We start from the raw sequence: 17307 nt of genomic DNA on the forward strand, positions 1-17307 counted from the left end.
CAGGTGAGCACTCTGAGTGTTCCCTGTCTCTCCTGCTAGTGGCTGTGAGATGTCTAGGCAATCAGAAGTCAATTGTCATCAAGAAGAAAATTCCTGTCAAGAGTCACTTAAATTGTGTCATTCAGGAGGAAAAATCGATACCAACAATCTCACAGACACTACTGATTTAGAAGAGTCTCCTTCCCCATCTCCTCCTACTCACACTAAGTAGTTATGTTACTGAGCTCACATAGATGGTAAAAGAAAGCGGAAAATGCAGTCCCACCACTGAGCAAGCCACATCCTCACCCCAAAGCCTGCTGGCTCATCACTTATTCCCTGACATTCTCTCTAATCAGAAAGAGCAGCAAAGAAACACTTCAGCATGCAAGTCTAAATGAATTTTATAATTTTTTTTAATTTAAGTCAACTCTCTTCTATCCTCTATTCCTATCTCACTCTCCAAATGCAAACTGAGTTCCCCTTCTTTGTCTGCTTTCTTTTCATGTATTAAGGGCTCACAAAAGGTGATGCCTTGCAGAAAGGAGCTGGTATTCTTGGAGAGCAGGCACTCAGTGTTCAGTAGAGAGTAATAATAATAATAATAATAATAATAATAATGACACAGATGCAGGCTCCTTAGCACAGGAAGACTGGTAAGTATCTTAGTAAGCAGACCTAATCTGGGAGGAAGAGCTGTTAAACATGCTGCAAAGTCTGTTCTCATAAAGACCTCCTTCCTTTGTTTCTTTTTTTTTGTTTTGTTTTTGTTTTGTTTTGTTTTGTTTTGTTTTTCCAATATATGAAGTTTATTGTCAAATTGGTTTCCATACAACACCCAGTGCTCATCCCAAAAGATGCCCTCCTCAATACCCATCACCCACCCCCTCTCCCTCCCACCCCCCCTCAACCCTCAGTTTGTTCTCAGTTTTTAACAGTCTCTTATGCTTTGGCTCTCTCCCACTGTAACCTCTTTTTTTTTTTCCTTCCCCTCCCCCATGGGTTTCTGTTAAGTTTCTCAGGATCCACCTAAGAGTGAAACCATATGGTATCTGTCTTTCTCTGTATGGCTTATTTCACTTAGCATCACACTCTCCAGTTCCATCCACGTTGTTACAAAGGGCCATATTTCATTCTTTCTCATTGCCACGTAGTACTCCATTGTGTATATAAACCACAATTTCTTTATCCATTCATCAGTTGATGGACATTTAGGCTCTTTCCATAATTTGGCTATTGTTGAGAGTGCTGCTATAAACATTGGGGTACAAGTGCCCCTATGCAGCAGCACTCCTGTATCCCTTGGGTAAATTCCTAGCAGTGCTATTGCTGGGTCATAGGGTAGGTCTATTTTTAATTTTTTGAGGAACCTCCACACTGTTTTCCAGAGTGGCTGCACCAGTTTGCATTCCCACCAACAGTGCAAGAGGGTTCCCGTTTCTCCACATCCTCTCCAGCATCTATAGTCTCCTGATTTTGTTCATTTTGGCCACTCTGACTGGCGTGAGGTGATATCTGAGTGTGGTTTTGATTTGTATTTCCCTGATGAGGAGCGACGTTGAGCATCTTTTCATGTGCCTGTTGGCCATCCGGATGTCTTCTTTAGAGAAGTGTCTATTCATGTTTTCTGCCCATTTCTTCACTGGGTTATTTGTTTTTCGAGACCTCCTTCCTTTGTAGGTCAGTGTCTGCAGAACTTGCCCCTCCTCCAACCTTTTCATGGGAATAGAAGAGAAGGTTGCGTTTTTGTTTTTAAGTTTTTGATAGTAGCTCTACTGTCTGTGGACTAACTCTGAAAAGGTCCCAAATACATAATATATAATACCTTCCCCTTTAGGTATGGAAGAAAAACAATCTGGAATGGTTGGCCATTCTGGTCAATTGTGGCACCCTGAACTCACATGAAAATGGGCAGAATGAAGCAGGATTCAATAAAGGGAAATGATAATACATTTCATGGCTTGTAAAAGAAGCACCTAGAGTTTAGCTCAGTTCCTATTGAACTCACTGTCAACAGGCACAACAAACCAATGAAAAAATTTTCATACAAATTTTCATGGGAAAAAATTCACTGACAAAATTTTTAAAAACAATTTTACCCAAGTCAAAGAAATCTGAGGCCATGGTGTCCTCTGGCTGGTTGTCCGACGCTACACTAGGTTGGAGGAGGAAGAGATTGCAGGGCAACCGAGGAACCATTGAAGTCAGAATAAGACACTGAGTATCAAAAGATATTGAACCTAAAAACATTATCTCTATAAGCGATTTCAGAAATTATCGATCCAATCTCCTTCATTTTGCAGAAGAGGAAACTGGGTTCCAATTGCTTGAGATTTTGATCTGAGAATACCCACTTTAAGAGCAGAAATGTACAGTAGCAGATCAGAACTCAGGCAGCATGATCTCCATTCCAGGGCCTTCTCATTCTGTGGCACTCATATCAGAGGAACAGAGAAGCAGAAAAGGCAGGGAGGAAAGGAGAGATGGCTCACGATGCCTCGAGAGGCTGAGATCCACAATCAAATCCCTGTAATGCATGGGCAGCCAATGTCTTCTTTCCCAATGGGAAATAGGACCAACCAGCACATGCCTATCCAGAAAGACGTTACCAGGATCTACAAGTCAAAACAAGGACCCATATCAGCAAACAGAGCCTAGAAACTGAGCCTGCAGCATCACTCTGTGCATGACTTTCTCTTATACTTACAGAAATGTCAGCAAATGGTATTTTCTTTACTGTATATCTTTATTAAACTAGTTGATTGTTTATTTTAATGGGTTTACTTATAAGACAGTTCTTAAATTTATTAGTCAATCATTTTGTTTTTGACTTTTTGAACTTCTGAATTAATTTCTTAATTCCTTCTGTTTTACTTAGGAGTATTTACTAATTTTGTTCTTTCTGTAGTTTCACGGATGGCTAATGTTTGTCTTTTTGTTCTTTCCACTTTATCACTATGAATATTTAAAACCACACCTTTTTTGGTAAGCTTAGTTTTAGTTATACTCCTCATGTTCTGATATGTAATGTCTTCATATTCTTCATTTTCTAGATATTTTCTGATTCCAGTCTTGATTTTACTTTTAACCTAAGAACAACTTAAGAAAGAGGCTTCAGTGTACAAGTGGTAGAAATATCTTGTTTTCTAGTTTAGTAATTAATCTTTCATGTTATTATATTGGATTCTGTGAATGTTGTCTGTGGTTTTGAAAGTTTTTGGAATCCTTCTTTAGGACCTAACACAGGCGACTTCTGTAAATGTTCCACAGCACTTGTTCAGAAGGTACTTTCTGTTTTCAGAAATGGTACACTATAGATTGATGTACTTATATTAGGTCTACCTTGTTAATTATGTTTTCTAGATCTTCTACATCTTTAATTACTTGTCTACTTAATTTGTCAATGGACTGGGGAAAAGTTACTAAAGTCTACTTGTACTAATGTGTTTTGGTCTATTTCCCCTTGATAGTTTTTGCTCTATTTATTTTGATGCTGTTATTTGATTGAATGACTATTAAAACTTCATTAACAATAGTGCCTTCATGGGGCACCTGGGTGGCTCAGTCAGTTGAGCATCCAACTTTGGCTCAGGTCATGATCTCATGGTTCCTGAGTTTGAGCCCCACATCAGGCCCGCTGCTGTCAGTGCGTAGGCCTCTTCAGATCCTCTGTTCCCACCTCTCTCTGCCCATCCCTCACTCTCTCTCTCTCAAAAATAAATAAATATTTTTTTAAAATAGTGCCTTCATGACTTTAACATGTCCTATGCATGTTTACACTAACCTGAGGAGTTGAAGGCTGTTTCCATATAAATAAGACAAGGACAGTAGTTGGAAAATTGAGTAACATTAACAGAAAACTGAGCCCAAGTTAGTGCTGCCTGTATTATAAGCCATCCTCTAACTGGCTGGCCAAAGTGGCCTTCCCTTCCACTGAAACCTCTCTCATGGCTCTTAAAATCCCTGCCTTATGATAGTTTAAGAGCAAGTTTAAAAACTTACTGTAAGGCTGAAAACTCCTTTATCTTCACAGTCCTCCTATACAGTACTTAGTACATTTCATTGCTTTGAATCTAACAGATGTTAAAAAAGAACTGATTAACTGAATTGATTCATCAAAATAATAGTTTCTATAGCCTGTAAACCATGTTCCCTCTCTACAGGGTTCTCCAGAGAAACAGAACCTATAGGAGATGATATAGATATAGATGGTTACAGTTTACTAGTTACTAGTATACAACTTACTACTCCCAAGAGAAGAGACTTATTATAAGGAATTGGCTCACACAATTACGTCAGCAAGCTGGAAACTTAGGAGAGTCGATGGTATAGTTCCAATCCAAATCTGAATTTGAAGGCAGATCACTGTCCTAGCTCAAAGACAGGCAGAAAGAGCAAATTCTTTTCAGTCAGCCTTGTGTTCTATTCAGACTTTCAACAGATTGGATAAGGCTACATTGGGAAAGACAATCTCCTTTACTAGTCTACCAATGGAAATATTAATTTTATCCAGAAACCTCCTCACAGATATAACCACAATAATGTTTAACCAAATATCTAGGCACAATTTTATGTGTCAACTTGACACATAAAATTAACCATCATACTCCCTAATAATACCAATGAAAACCTAGGTTGATATTTTGTCTATTATGATACTAGATGCTATGACTACTTCCTTAACATCCCTCTTAATGCTTTATTCTCAAACACAGGAGAAAAGGGAAACTCAACCACATAGGTCTAGCTTCACTTTTGACTTGGAGTTCAAAAGCCTTGGAGAACTCATTTATGTGGTATGTATACCATCATGGTAGAGTGGGGACCTTGGTTCTTTCTGGACCTATCAACAATCTGAGCTTTTGAGAATCACAATTGACTGTAATTCTAGTGTTAGGTTCATAACAATGCTTTTCTTAGATCTGGGCCTAATACCTCTTTACTCCCTTCCTCAGTTTTAAAGGACTTTTGGGATTTTAAAATATTTGAAAACATCTTCGTAGAACTTGGATTAGTAAATTAAGCAAATATCAGCCAAAGAATACACAGGAAGTCTACACTGAGGTCCGAGAAAATGCAGAATGCTATTCTCCAGAAAGGATGAAGGCAACAGTGTCCCTGTTCCCAAAGAGCTTATAAATTTGCCTCACAAATGACTAATTAGAAAATATGACAGAATGAAACAAATGCTAGCCTGAGGTACAAGGAATGTTTACAGAAGCCCCACAGAAGGACAACTCATTCTGCATGGAAGGAAGAGGGAAGGATTTAAGATGGATATAGTATAAAAACACTGACAGGAAAGAATAAAAGATAAGACTTTGCAGGTTGAGGGATGAATCTGAGCAAAGGCCTCAAATGTGAAGGTGTAAGGTACATATAAATTATCTCTGGGATACAAGACACAGAGATATCTGGTGGGAAACAAAACTGGAAAGGCCATTTGAGGTGAGAACAAGGAGAGTACAGTCCAGTCCCTGAAGAGTCTGTATTTCTTCTGTAGGGATTGAGGAGTATGAAAATTTTGGGGATAGGAAATAATATGAGTTGGTTATTCAGAGTCTCTATACGTGGTAGGAAGGAAAGTCTTTGGGATGGATAGGAAATGGAAGGGAAATAAGAGAGAAGAAATTAAGAACACTAATTAGAATGTGTGGTAGCTTTCTATGGTCATGAAACAAATTACCACAGCCTAACAGCTTGCATTGACACTCATTTATTATTTCAGTTTTTCTGGGTCAGGAGTCCAGACTCAGATGGGTCCTCTACATAGGGTCTAATTAACCTATAAGCAAGGTGTTGTCAGGGATATGATATTATCTGAGGCTTGATGGGTGAAGGAGAATATGCTTCCAAGCTCACCCAGGTTGTTGGCAGAATTCAGTTCTTTGTGATTATAGAGTTGAGGGCTTCAGTTTCTTGATGGCTGTTGCCTAGAGGCCATTTTCAGCCCCTGAGGCTGCCTACAATTCTTTGACACACGTGGTTTCCCAACACAGCCAGCAGAGGAGAGAGACTCATCTATGTAATGTAATCACATACATCCCATCATGATTCTGTATTCTACTGGTTAGAGGAAGTCCCAAGTCCTGTCCACAAACAAGATGGATGCTTAGAAGCAAGAATCATGGGGATCGAAGGGTCTGTCTGCCAAATAATGCTACTGCAAGATTGTGGCCAACAGATGATGAGGATTGAAATTAGCCAGAGGCAATGTAAATTAATGATGACTAAGAGAAGCATATGACTACAGAGTCTACGGGCAAAGTCTAGGACACAGGTCTAAGACATACAGAAGTTGCCCAACATGGACACACTGAAAAGATGAAGGTCAGTGGTTTATTGAGCTTAAGAATCCTGAGATGCTTGTTAAAGATGAAGATTCTCAGTAATCCTAAATTTTGATTCTATGAAGACCAAGGAATCTGTCTTTAAGTAAGCATTCCCACTGGCCTTGCATTTGAAAATGCCAATGTGCTGGAAAGATGGAAGAGAGAAGCTCATTTGAATTCAGTTCAACAAATATTCATTGATATGTGATAAGATACTGTAGAATCAAAGATGAAAACACAAATCTGCTTTGGGTAAATTCAAAGTCTAGTGGGAGAGACAGACACATGGCAGAACATTAAAAGGAAGAATAGAGCAATGTGGTAGTCCAGGAGGATCAATGAGCTCAGTTTTAGAGGGAAGGAAACAATGCCAAGTTTACCCATTAGAAAGGTTTCCTAAGAGTAAGAATAGCTAATATTTACTGGGCCCCTAATATCTATTAGTTTAGAAGAATTATCCCACTTAACCCTTATAATAATCCCCATTAGGTAGGTACTATTATCTTTCCTTTTTATTGTTAAGTAAATGGAGACACAGGGAAGCTAAGTACAGTAATTTACACATGTCACCGAGCTAGTAAATGTGGGAACTTGATAAATCCGAGTTCTTAATTACACTATACAACCTAAGGAGTGTCTTGGAAGGATCAGGAGAAATTTCCCAAGTAAATATGATAAAAGGGAGGGAAGGAAGGAAAACAGATATGGCAAGTAAGGAAATTACACTATAAAAAAAAATTTTAAGAGCATTTTGAGTCTACTTGAAACTATTTAAGTTACTCTGTCAGGAAAATTTATAGATATTACATAACAAACGACTTTGTCAGGTATTGTTAGAAACTTAAAGAATGTTAAAGGATTACTGGAGACAAAGAAAGGAAAGAACTCTGATAGGAATGCTCAGTTTAAATCAAGTGTAGTTTTATTTTAACTAAGGAGACATTGTTACAGTTTGTTTCTCTTTAGTGGAAGAAGGACAAAATAGAAAATTGACCTGTAAAAACAATGACTGCTAAAAGGGCATCTTACCCCTTTGCTTTGATAAAGAAAAACAGCTAAAGGAAAGCCTATGGCAAAAAAAAAAAAAAAAAAAAAAAAAAAAAAAAAAAAAAAAAAAAAAGCTTATTTTGTTAACTCCAAAAAAACACCAACCCTGACAGCCCAAAAAGGCCTCTTACTCTCTCTGGTAGTGAGGCCAGTGAGGCCACAGTCAAAGGTCATGTTCTGATCAATACCACAGCTAGAGAGAATATGCTGATCTATGTCTAATATCTACAGTTTATTTAAAACTTGCTTCAAATTATATTTTCATGAAGGTGAGGAATAGGCAATCCATATATGTCCACATCTAGAAAGTTTTTAATATAGCATCATATTTTGTATGCAGAATAATGACAAGTGAATTATAAACTTTAACCATTCTTGGGGCGCTTGGGTGGCTCAGTCGGTTGAGCGGCCGACTTTGGCTCAGGTCATGATCTCACGGTCCGTGAGTTCGAGCCCTGAGTCAGGCTCTGTGCTGACAGAGCCTGGAGCCTGTTTCAGAATCTGTGTCTCCCTCTCTCTGACCCTCCCCCATTCATGCTCTGTCTCTCTCTGTCTCAAAAATAAATAAACGTTAAAAAAAATTTTTTTTAAACTTAAACCATTCTCAACCAGCTGAACTGGGAACTCTTGGTGTCTAGGTCAGTGTTCTAAGATCTTACATACACAGTGGCAGGTGCTGAAATCCCAAGTATAGCTTCCAGATAAAAATAACTAGTTTTTATAATAGTATATCTCAGTATATCTGTGGTTATAGGCCACATATGGGATATGTGGCTCTGGGTCGTTTTTTCTTGTTTTTGTTTGTTTTTGATGTTCAGCCCTCTACAAGCCAGTATGTGGTCCTACTGCACATGATCAGTATGTTATCTTGAAGCAAATACAACTCACTATGGGTGTAACACACCTGAACTGGTTTCTAGACCCTGATATTCAGTAAGATGATGTCACTGATCATCTGCTTGGGTTTCACGGTAATGTCAAATTACTGTAATATGTCTAAATGTTCTCAATTTCTATCCTTATCTCATCGTTTACATACTGGTCCTGCTCTGTGGATGTCTCTTTGGGAAGTACTATATAAGATGTGCCTTAACAGCCCAAATTATCTGCAGTGACCATGAATATGCTATGAGGTAAGACTAAGGAATAAAGGAGGCCAATGAGTGGAGACAGAGCAAAGATCCTCTGTAAGAGAGGAAATGATGGCTGAATCAATACTTTCTGTCAGCACAGCCAAGCATAATGCCAGCTCTGTGAGAGGAGGGCCCCTCTCCCAGGCCTCCCTTAAGCAAACGCTGGTTCCAGCCTACAGCAAACACATTCCAAGTGTCTGCAAACATAGGGACCATGACCAAAATCCATGAGGAACTCAAACATATGGGACATGATTTTAGGCTCACTGCCTTTTCCCCAAGCTGGGCTGGCCTGCCCCCAAAAGGGAATCAGAAACTACTCAGCTGTAGTGATGGGTTTAAAAGTACCTCAGGAAAACCCTCCATCCTTCCCACCAAAGCTCTCTGAGGGCTTTAGAAGAAAACTATAAATTTAATCTTTAAAACAGTTTTTCCTACATTTTATCATTTCTGAAATTGGTATGCATATTAAAAACAATGTGTATACTTAGTATAGCAGTGTTCCTTTTTTTGTCCCCCAATGTGTTTAAGTTTATATTTTACAGTTGATGACATTTTATTTATTTTTTTAATTTAAATTCATGTTAGTTACATATAGTGTAGTATTGGTTTCAGAAGTAGAATTTCGTAATTCAATACTTACATATAACACCCAGTGCTCATCCCAGCAAGTGCCCTCCTTAATGCCTGTCACCCATTTAGCCCATCCCCTCATCCACCTCCCCTCTAGGAACCCTCAGTTTGTTCTTTATAGTTAAGAGTCTCTTATGGTTTGCCTCCCTCTCTGTTTTTATTTTCCCTTCCCTTCCCCTATGGTCATCTGCTTTGTTTCTGAAATTCCACATGAGTGAAATCATATGATACTTTTCTTTCTCTAATTGAGTTATTTCACTTAGCATAATAATTCTAGCTCCATCCACATTGTTGGAAATGGCAATATTTCATTCTTTTTGAGCACCAAGTAATATCCCATTGTGTGCATGTATGTAGGTATGTATGCATATATGTGTGTGTATGTACCTACATATACATATATACTACATATGCTTTATCCATTCATCAGCAGATGGAAATTTGGGCTCTTTCCATAATTCAGCCAATGCTATAAGCATTGGGGTATATGTGCCCTTTCAAATCAGCATTTTTGTATCTTTTGGGATAAATACCTACTAGTGCAATTGCTAGGTAGTTCTATTTTTAATTATTTTAGGAACCTCCATACTGGTTTCCAGAGTGGCTGCACCAGTCATTTTAGCCATTGTGACAGGTGTGAGATGGTATCTCATCATGGTTTTGATCTGTATTTCCCTAATGATGAACGATGCTGAGCATCTTTTCATGTGTCTGTTAGCCACTATTGCTAACATTTTAGAAATGGAGGAAATCAGATAAATAATTCCATTGTAAGTCAAAAGTTTATAATATTTTACTTCTCTCAGGCAGCCTAGTTTGGGGGAAGAACACATCAAGAAAATGGATGAGGGCACCAAGCTCATACAGCTAGGAAGTGCTGAAGGCAGCCAAGGTGCAAACAAATGTTGACTGCTGACTTCCTGATAAAACCACCTAATCAACTTGTTGATAAAGCAAAGTTGAAGTTCATTGCTTACTGCAGGAAGGAAGAATACGCTCTTGACAGAGATTTACCTTCTAGGAAGGATATTTATGAGATTTGGGGTTCTGGTTTAAGGCAGGTATTTCAATGCAAGGGACTGATGTCATTGGGCCAACTTCCTGACATAGTTTAGGATTAGTTGAAACAGCAAGGTGAGGGTTGCAAGACAGTCTTACAGAGTAAACAGTGGTAGGAACCTGGGTGGCTCAGTCAGTTAAGCATCCAATTCTTGATTTCCACTCAGGTCATGATCTCATGGTTCCTGGGACTGGGCTCTGTACTGACAGCATGGAGCCTGCTTGGGATGCTCTCTCTCCCTCTCTCTCTCTCCCCCTCCCTGCTTGTGCTCTCCCTCTCAAAACAAATAAACATTTTTTTAAAAGAATAAACAGTGGTTTGATGAGTCTGCTAAAGTAATGTATCGTCCTGATACATGGGGTTATCTACTCTAATGAGAGATTAGTTGAATAATCTTTTACTAAGATAAATGGATTTTCAGGAAGTTCCTTAACCAAATAATAATTATTTGTAACATTACATTCCTGAGCAAGAGATTCTTGGAATAAGGTTATTTTAATGCAGACAGTGAGCTGTGTAGCTGCAGATGGTTTGTGTTCTCACCAGGTGGCTGCCATCTGGTATGGACTGAATTATGTCTCCCCCAAATCCTTATGTTGAAGCCCTAACGATCACTGTGACTGTATTTGGCAGTAAGGCCTTTAGGAGGTAATTAAGGTTAAATGAGGTCACATGGATGGGGTCCTAATCGGATAAGATTGGTGGCCTTATAAGAAAAGGAAAAGAAAGATATCTCTCTCTACCTTTCCCTCTCCCTCCCCCTGACTCCCCTCCCTCTCACTGTCCTGTCTCTCTTACCCCCTGTCCTTGACTCCCTCCCTCCCTCTTTCTCCATCACACAGACAGAAAGCAGCCATCTGCAAGCCAGGAAGACAAACCTCCCCCCACTATGCTGGCACCCTGATTTCTGACTTCTAGCCTCCAGAACTATGAGAACATAAAATTCTGTTAAGTGATACAGTCTATGGTAGTTTGTTATGGCTGCCCAAGCTAACACACCATCCATACTCAAACATTCACTTACACAGGCTCAGTCTCCCTTACTGAACGGCTACAAGAATTCAATGAAATCATGTATGTCAACATGCTTGGTTGTATGAATGTTAGCCGATAGCTCTGTTAATAGTAGTGGTCCCTGTGGTTCCTGACTCCTTAAAGGCTCACTATTTGGGCCAGAACTTAACAACACGGTTCGGTAAAGCAACTGAGCCTAAGCAGCTGAGGCAAGACTCACCTTGAGTTAATCAGAAAGGAAGCTTGGCAAAGGGACGGAAGAACAATTTGGCACCAGGAAAATCCACATTCTCGGCATTCCTGAGAAAGTGAACACCCAGCTGTGAATTTATTGACTCTCCCTTAAGAAGTTCTAATGGAATAAATTTTGCCTTCTTGGTGCCTGCTAATTAGACAATTATTTAACTCTGTTTCTTTTTTTAATGACTCTCTGCTGTTGTTTGAAGACTTCTGTCTATTATTTGTAATAAAAACCTCTGTCACATTTTTGCCTCATTATCTTTAACAAATAGTGCATTCCCCAGCCCCAAACCCTAGTTCCCTTGGTTCTCCCTCCCCCAGCACCTCCCTGGTCTAGAGCTCCCAGAGTTTTAAAGACCAGCTGTTATCATTTTGTTGACTGAGAGATTTTTAGAAACTTCTATCACAGGCACAAGGCTCCATGGGGGGCTATTGAATTAAATATCAGCTCTTCAAACAGGAATTAGCTCAGAGAACAAAAGCAGCAGGAAAACAAGGGACAAATACAGGCAAGTGCTGCATTCCTCCCACCAGTGACTGGGAAACTGGCCTCCTCTCCCTTCCCTGGAACCCTTAGACTAGACTTCCTAGGCCTGCTGCCACAACTGGCCATGGCAAGTCACATATATCTTCCTACGGCTGGAGACCAAGCCAAGCCCAACCCCGCCAAGGATCACTCATTCTTTCACCAGAAGAGGAGTACGCCGACAGCAAATGATCATTTTCACTATCTCCTACAGTGATTCTGCCTCATTTGATCATCCCAAAGGTTTTTTGAAGGTCTGCTGAACTGCTATTTCTTCAGAAGGGAGAAGTGAGGAAACAAAGTCAAAGAATTCTTTGGTGAGCCCTACCATACGCTGTATCTGCCAGCCACGGAGATCCTACTTGCCTATCCTCTTATAGTAACACATAGAGGATAGTAGTATGGAGACTAGATCCCTGTAGCCAAAGTTCAAGAGTAGGCTACCATGCAGTCTCCACATAGGACCCTTCATTCGGGATGGCCATACTTGGTTTAATGCTCTGCTATGTTAAGATTCTTAATTTTATCTTTCAATTTGTGTTTTCTAAATGGAACTGAATGGGATATGGATTTTTCTAACCTTTGCTTGACGCCCCCTTTGCAAATGGCACTTGTGATGCCCATAAGCACTGAATTCCAGTAGGCCCATGAGGTGAGGGAGTTCAACAAGAGTCAAAGCAAGTACAACATAAGCATGTTAAGTCCATGAGTCAGCAAGTGAGAATGCTGGCAGCACCAAGAAACCACACTGCCCTTTCATATAAGAATTTGCTTTGAACACAGAAAGAAAGAAATAGCACTCTAAGAAACACAAACTACCAAGAAACCCTTTCATATCTTTTCTTACTCCCATCACGTCCCTGTGTTAGCCAGCCGGTTACGCTGAAAATACGGAGATAGAAGGAAAAGACAAGATAGGAGATAGGGCAACCATAATTCCTTTTTCTTCTTCCTTTTTCTTTCTTACTCATCAATAACTGGAAGGTAGAAAATGTTCTAGATCGTGAACGCCTCACAAAGTAAAATAACAACAGCTGAGTTAGGTTTGTGCAGCAGAATTCCAGTAAGGATGAAATGCGTATGGACTCGTAAGCAATGAAATATGAATTGTGTAATTTTGGTGATTCCACACACAAGTTAAATGCTTTTATATTTGCATTTAAAAGTGACACTGTATAATTTAAAGATAAATCATGAGTTTCATGCTAAGAATTTAAAACTCTAGTTTTTCTTTACTTAGTACTACATTAAATAACATACACCATGAAAGTAAGCCCACCGAAGCAAGGAAAAAACTTTACATTTCAGTACCTTTAAGAACTTTCTTGGGGCATCTGGGTGGCTCAGTCGGTTGGGCGGCCGACTTCGGCTCAGGTCATGATCTCATGGTTTGTGAGTTCGAGCCCCGCGTTGGGCTCTGTGCTGACAGCTCAGAGCCTGGAGCCTGTTTCAAATTCTGTGTCTCCCTCTCTCTGACCCTCCGCCGCTCATGCTCTGTCTCTCTCTGTCTCAAAAAAATAAATAAACGTTAAAAAAAAAAAAAAAGAACTTTCTTCCTGCTTTTTACAATTTCTCTTAAAGTTTTATTTATTTATTTATTTTGAGATAGAGAGAGCACGCACATGAGCAGGGGAGGGGTAGAGAGAGAAGAAGAGAGAGAATCCCAAGCAGGCTCCACGATGTCAACACACAAACCAACACGGGACTTGATTTCACACCCTTGAGATCATGACCTGAGCTGAAATCAAGAGTCAGATGCTTAACCAACTGAGCCACCCAGGTGGCCCTCTACCTGCTTTTTGAACAAAGGATGCACATTTTCACTGTGCACTGTCCTACAGTGTCCACCCCGCCTGCAGCATACATATGACCTGGAAAGTGGTTAGAGATGCAGAATCCCAGGCTCCTCAGATCTGCGTCTGAACACTCCCCACATGTGCACACTAAAGTTTGAGAAACCCAGGATCAGAGAATCTGCTCAGTGATGCACCGGTGTCCAGTGGAGGAGCTGGAATCCAAACTCCAGCAGCCTGGCTCCAGAGTGAGGTGAGGAACGACTACATTCCACTGTGGGGCTGTGAAGTCAGTGTCTGTTATCCCCCGCTTACAGGTGTCGAAACAGCCTAGAAAGGTTAATGGACTTAGCAAAGGTAGTAAGTTACCTACTAATAAGCAGTAAAAAAGAAATTAACAGCAAATCTGTGTCATTCCAAATCTAAGCGGTTTTCATTTATACCAGTAGTTTGCAAATAAGTGTAAGCATCAGAAACAACTGGGGAGTTTTTCAAATGCATATCCCTGGACCCCACCCCAGACACACCAAATAAAAATTTCTTGGTTGAGGCTCCAAAGTCAGTATGTTTAAAACCAAATCTGCCTTCACAATAGCACTACCTGGAGAGTTTTTTTTAGAAATCCTACCAACCAGGCCATGCCACAGTTCAATTCAATCTGAATCTCTGAGGGTGCTGGCACTCAGTCATCAAAATTTCAAATCCATTGAGAACCACTGTTTTGAAAATAGTTCCAGGTGATCCTGATGTGCACCCAGGTTTGGGAAGCCTGTTCACCCCTGATTGTCTCCTGTTCACAAGACTTGTCGTTGGGTTCCTGGGCACAAAAATTAGGGAAAAGTTACTAATGAGCAAACAAAAAAAAAAAAAAAAATGTGGGATTTCAGAAAACTAATTTTATTCCTAGAGCCAACCTAATCAACCAGCTCCATATGTGAACAAATGCAATTAGTACTCAGGATCACTGGTGTATATTTTGTTAATAAAACTCTAAAACTTATCAAAGAATCATTAGCAGCCAAAGCAAGAACTCTGTACTAAATATTTACATCTGTTTCTAAATCAACATTTTTATCTTCAGGTATAATGACATTCACCAGTCATTTTTCTGGTGTCCTGGTCAGATGCTCATATTAAAAGAGACGGGAGCATTTACAAACTGTTGGCAGAGAATCTCAGAAGCTCTAGGTTAAAAGGTGCCTAGAGGTCAGGAATTCAAACCCTCATCCAAAACCTGACCCTGCGTACAGAACAGCATCTGGCCTGACACAAGTTTCTCAAAGCTTATCTGCATATGAGTCACCTGGGTACTTGCTTCAAATACAGCAACTTCTAAGCCTAGCTCAAACCTCCCATATTTCAACACCTGGGAATGTTGCCTTTTTAAAAACAAGTTTCCCACATGATTTGTATGCACATTAATGTTGAAAAACAGCTGTTCTGATAGTTCCATCAGATACTTCTATCCTAGTATCAGACACCGGCAAATCCACCAAGCCAAAGTCACCCTGGGGATGTTCTGGTTATTAACTAGCTACCTCTCCAACCTTGAACACCACGTGTATCTTCAAACCACTTCTTTTTTATTTACCGCGGAGTTAATGGAGATTGTTCTCAAGTCCTAGAAGGTAAAATATGAGCCATGAAAAGGGCCCTGCACATTGTATAACCAAATATGCCCAATACAGGGTCACTTCCACATAAGTCAAATAGATCCAGCTGGCTTACTTAGTAAGCTTGCACTGGCACACAAAAGGTTCTTGGTATTGAACCAAAACCTACTCCCCTGACTACTGAACAAATGGTCCCATGTCTGCCCTCAAGAGCTACCCAGAACAAATCTTCCCTCTTCCACAGGAGTCTTGAAATACCTACAAATGTACACCACATCTCTCTCGAACATTTTGTTTTACAAGCTAAATCATCCCAAGTCCTTTAGTTTATTCTTATTAAACTCCCTTAAAATTATGTTTGCATATGTCCTGACATCATATGTGAACAGAACTGTGTAATATCTCATTCTGTTCCTTATTTTTTCATCAAATGTGAGGCTTTTAAGAACTATGTGTGTTGCTACATATACCTTTTAGTGTTTTTTTCTGACTCCGGTCTCTTCATAAACTCTCCCCACCTCTCCAGCACCCCCAAGTCTTCCTGGTTTCCATTGTTCTACAGGTACTTCTCTTTATCCACCAACCCTTTAAATCAGGCACCCAGAACTGAACATTATCTCACCTATTATAAACACACAGTCTCCTGCAGAATCTCTCTGAAGGGATGCATGATTCTAGATTCTCACAGCAATCACTAGAGTCTTTGGCTGCAATGACAATACCTCATTTACCCTGGATGGTCATCTCCCTCCTTCTTAGGCAGAATAAGCCAATGACAAGGGAAATATTGTCTCCTAAAAAGACTAACTCTGCATTCTGTTTTCATGTGCTTTTTTGCTCACAGAAATGCATGTTATGTTGTTAGAAGAAACTCTGAACGTTCAAAATAAACCTTAGAGATCATCCAGCATGAGGTTGCCTGAAGGACATGGTGGTAAACTCCAAACATTTTATGAAGAAGGAAACTGAGGTCCAGAGGTATTCAGCGACTTGCCCAGGAACACAAGCTAATTACAGCCCCAGAGCTGAGTCAGAAGCCCCAGGTGTCCCAATGCCCAGGCCAGCTTTTTCCAGCGCCCATGCAGGCCATGTTCCCTGCAGCACAGCAGGGGGCTGTGAGTTGGCGCCTACAGCTGCCTTTCCCTCCCCCTCCCTCCGATTCTCTGAAAGCAGAGTACACAGACCCAGTCTGTATCAGAGCTTCAGAGCTACAAAGCCTGCATTATTTAACACTGGCTTTAGCTATCTGGGATGGAGAATAAATAGCACTATAATAAAATCCATAAAATATACCAAATTGGATTTTTTTTCAGGGATGGCTCCAAGCACAAGTTGGTAATCAAAAGGTTTTCAGAGAGACTGGAAATAGTGTTTGCTGTGTTGAAATTTCCCAGAATCTTAAGAGCATCCCTGTTGCCCATAACCCACTAGCTGAATACTTGAGGCAGAGATGCGTGTTACTCTAAGTCATGAGAAAGGAGGACATTTTCAAAAGGCCTGATAAAGAATGTTTTTCCTCAGGTCTTTAAGAGCCAACCTACCTTACAGCATGAAGGTCTTTAGCCTTGTGGTTTCCTAATCCTCCCCAGGCAACAGCCCGAAGGGAAGAAGAGATGGTGGATGCCCTTGCCAGGAGGTGAGGAAGCTGTTGGCAACAGTGAGTGGTGACGATGTTTGCTATCCACTGACACATATTTGGGTTGGCAGAGCTACTAATAATGAAACCTCCTAATTGACCACAATTTGTGGTCTCTCTCAAACCTTAGGAGTCAGAAGAGCCCTGTGTCCCATCGGTGTGGTCAAGTGATGGGCAACAACAAGCACTGTGATTTTCATATTACTATGGTACTTTCCAGAGAAAACCTCCAGCTCAAGAAGGTTTCATGAGCATACCATATTACCCCTCTCCCAACCCAAGTTCCCAGTGAAATAACTAA

Source organism: Panthera uncia, chromosome C2 (genome assembly GCF_023721935.1).
Source record: "Panthera uncia isolate 11264 chromosome C2, Puncia_PCG_1.0, whole genome shotgun sequence".
Taxonomy (NCBI): Eukaryota; Metazoa; Chordata; class Mammalia; order Carnivora; family Felidae; genus Panthera; species Panthera uncia.